The sequence below is a fragment of the Colobus angolensis genome, unplaced genomic scaffold, assembly GCF_000951035.1.
Source record: "Colobus angolensis palliatus isolate OR3802 unplaced genomic scaffold, Cang.pa_1.0 Scaffold15, whole genome shotgun sequence".
Classification (NCBI taxonomy): Eukaryota; Metazoa; Chordata; class Mammalia; order Primates; family Cercopithecidae; genus Colobus; species Colobus angolensis.
The window spans coordinates 10,698,225-10,702,122 of record NW_012114599.1 but is presented as its reverse complement, the minus strand read 5'-3'; the positions used below and the strand labels follow the sequence as shown (position 1 = coordinate 10,702,122).

At 44.9% G+C, this 3,898-nt stretch overlaps 1 pseudogene; it reads left to right on the top strand.

Annotated features, from left to right (window-relative positions):
• Nucleotides 1–1,015, top strand: LOC105507529 (annotated as a pseudogene).
• Nucleotides 1,016–3,898: the final 2,883 nt, after the last annotated feature.

Here is a 3,898-nt window from a genome sequence, read left to right as displayed (position 1 = left end):
ATGTTGGATCAGGTAGTAATTCATATAGGAGTACGGAACTTGAAAGAATCATAAGAACTGGTCCAACATGCAGAAGAAATAGAAGCCAATGGTATTGATGTCACTGCACTTTTCTTTTCAAACCATGAAACAAAGATGCTCTGATTAATTTTCTAATGGAGGCAGCTGCTGCTACCCTTGCATTGCCATTTTATTACTATCACATTCCTGCCCTGACAGGGGTAAAGATTTGTGCTGAGAAGCTGTTTGATGAGATTCAGTGTGAGAGCCCCACTTACTTTTTTTTCTCTTCTTTTTTTTTTTGAAGACAGAGTCTGGCTCTCACCCAAGCTGGAGTGCAGTGGCACTATCATGGCTCACTGCAACCTCTGCCTCCTGGGCTCAAGCAGTCCTCCCACCTCAGCCTCAAGAGTAGCTGGGACTACAGGCATGTGCCTCCACACCCAGACAAAATGTTGTATTTTTTGAGGGGACGGGGTTTCACCATGTTGCCCAGGCTGGTCTGAAACTCCTGAGCTCAAGTGATCTGCCTTCCTTGGCCCCCAAACTGCTGGGATTACAGGTGTGAGTCAGTGTGGCCGGCCAAGAGCCCCACTTTGTAAAGGCTGAATTTCAGTGACATAGATCTCAGACTTCAGACAATGTGTTGATCAGAATCGCTAGCAATAGTTGACCTTCCTATTGTGGATGGATGAGTAACTGTTAAGTGCTCTGGTGATGGGAGCAACTGGAGCGGTGGACAGATTTATATCCACAGATTTATTAACTTTTTGGTCAAACTAGGTTTTCTAATGTCACAGATCAAAGCCATCATGACTCTCGTCCCTGCAGCGGAAATGGGCCTACCCCATCTTCCGCTGCAGAAAGGCTCTAGGGAGTTCACTGATAGTGCTGAAGTTAAACTAAAAAGCTTGGATTTTTTTCTTTCACTGGTTTAAAAGATGGAGACTTGGAAGCCGGTAGCCAGTGCCGTCTGTCCAGTCAGGGTGTGTACATTAAGACATCATCCACCTGAAATAATGCATTCTTTTCTCAGGGACTTTTTAGAAAAACTTGAACTGAACTCTCTCCTAGCAAATGAAATCTCACATCAATCAACAGATATTTAAGTACTTACTATGAGTCTTAAAAAGGTTTATTTTAGGTTGGACACGGTGGCTCATGCCTGTAATCCCAGCACTTTGGGAGGCTGCCTTTGGGAGCTGGAATTAATCAATTATAGTTATCTTGATTTCTAGTTCTTAATGTGATTTTAAAGTTTTCTACTGGACATAGTGGCGCACGTCTGTGGTCCCAGCTACTTGAGTGGCTGAGATGGGAAGAACAGTTGAGCCTGGGAGTTTGAGGCTGCAAGTGAGCTATGATTATACCATTGTACTCCAGCCTGGGTGACAGTGTAAGACCCAGTCTCTCAGAAAAGTTTTCTGATTTTAAACCACTATAATGTAGTTTTTTTTTGGTGGTGGTGGGGAGGGGAATGTAATTTCATTTTAATAAATATCCATTTGGAATCTAGGTAACACTGAGCTACAGCATTTAGACAGGTACTTTAAAACCAAATTATAACATGACTCAACTATATACAACTGTGAATGCACCAGCTCATTTGACTTTTCAGTCTAACTCTAGAGCAGATGCTTTCAGATTAATTGCAATGTCACTGTTTTCTCCGAATACACTGTTATAGGACGAACAGGCTTGTATGCCCACTGCACAGTAACAGATCCATTACACTGAGACAGCAGGGATGTGGCAGAGAGTTTAATGACGGCAGAGCACCGAGTGAGGAGATGAGGAGATGGGAGAAGACTTTCAAACCCACAGAGTTCTGAGCCTGGGTTTTTTATTGTGTTTTGTTTCATTTTTTGAAACTGAGTTTCGCTCTTGTTGCCCAGGCTGGAATGCAATGGCATGATCTAGGCTCACTGCAACCTCTGCCTCCCGGGTTCAAGAGATTCTCCTGCCTCAGCCTCCCAAGTACACCACGCCTGGCTAACTTTTTGTATTTTTAGTAGAGACGGGGTTTCACCATGTTGGCCAGGCTGGTCTCAAACTCCTGACCTCAGGTGATCCAACTGTCTCAGCCTCCCAGAGTGCTGGGATTACAGGCGTTAGCCACCATGCCCGGCCCTGGGCTTGGGTTTTAAAGGCTATCATGAAGGGCAAGGGGCCAGAGATTTAGAGTTATCAATCGGTTTTAAAGGCTATCATGAAGGGCAAGGGGCCAGAGATTTGGGGTTATTAATTGGTCAGGGTAAAAGGGATGAAATCATCAGGATGTGGAAACTGCATTCTCTGGTGAATCAGCTTTTTGTGGGGTCCCTCAGACCAGCTGGCATCAGTGAGGTCCTGCAGATCAGCTGGCATAGGAGTGTTACCAGCATGTGGGATCTGAAGGCACGTCTCAAAGGGAAACCCTTTAATAATGTTCAGGTTATCTCTAGAGCAGTTATGGGGGACTAAAATCTTCTAACGGGGTCTACATGATCCTAGGATAATAGGCGCCAAACAACTATGAGGAAGCAGGTCAGGGAGCAAGCTGACCTCAGGATTAAGCTGACCTCAGGATTAATGCTGCATGTGCTGCAAACTTGGTTTACTTTTGTTTCTTCCCCGATTAATCTTATAAAGTTTATAGGGGTGGTTTCAACGTTGGAGTTAGATGAGGACTTGCTTTAGTTCTACAACTAAAAGGTTTTTTAGGGTGGCTTTCTCATAACAAAGCAAAGATCTTCTGCAAAGATGAATTTAAGTTTCCACTTCCTGCAATGTAGGAAACTTCTCAAAGCTCAAAGTTTCAGAATTCCAAAGGTCTCTTGAGGGCCTTTACCTCTTGGAACTCCTCTCTCTGTCACTAGACAGAGAACTGTTTTCTTTTTCTTTTCTTTTTTTTTTTTTTTGAGGTGGAGTCTCACTCTGTTGCCAGGCTGGGGTGCAGTGGTGCGATCTCGGCTCACCGCAACCTCCACCTCCCAGGTTCAAGCAATTCTTCTGTCTCAGTCTCCCGGGTACCTGGGATTATAGGCGCCCACCACCATGCCCCAACTCCTGACCTTAGATGATCCACCCACCTCGGCCTCTCAAAGTGCTGAGATTACAGTCTGGGCCACTGCATTTGGCCCTTAATCTCTTTTCTAACAAAATTTGGTGTATGCTGTGTTTTTTTTAAGACAGGGTCTTGACAAAATGTTGGGATCACGGGTGTGAGCCACTGCACCCAGCAAAGCGCTCATGTCCATTTAGTTTAATTTTTAGTGCCAGTTTATTAGAGCTTGAAGAAGGTACCTCACTGTCGCTTTCCTGTACATAAACACAGATACAGTGCTATTGAAGCACTTTTTCCTTCGTTCTCTTTTTTTCTTAACATTTCCATTGAACAGATGATTTTTCTTTTCTTTTTTGAGATGGAATCTCACTCTGTCACCCAGGCTGGAGTACAGTGGTGTGATCTTGGCTCCTTGCAACCTCCCTCTCCTGGGTTCAAGCAATTCTCCTGCCTCAGTCACCCAAGTAGCTGGGACCACAGATAAGCACCACCACACCCAACTCATTTTTGTATTTTTAGTAGAAATGGGGTTTCACCATGTTGGCCAGGCTGGTCTTGAACTCCTGACCTCAAGCAATCCTCCCGCCTCAGTATCCCAAAGTACTGGGATTAAGGAGTGCGTCACTACACCCAATCAAAGCATTTTCATCCTTGGAAAACAATCTTACCTTCACTTTACTGCCAGGGAAACCAATCCTCCCTCTCTGAGGTTGTAAAATCTTCCTTCTGGGCAGGGTAGATAACACTAATCAATTTGGAGACACATTTCTCTAAGATTGGACCTTCCCTTCCCTCCCCTCCCCTCCCCTCCCCTTCCCTTCCCTTCCCTTTCTCCATCCCTCCCTCTCTCCC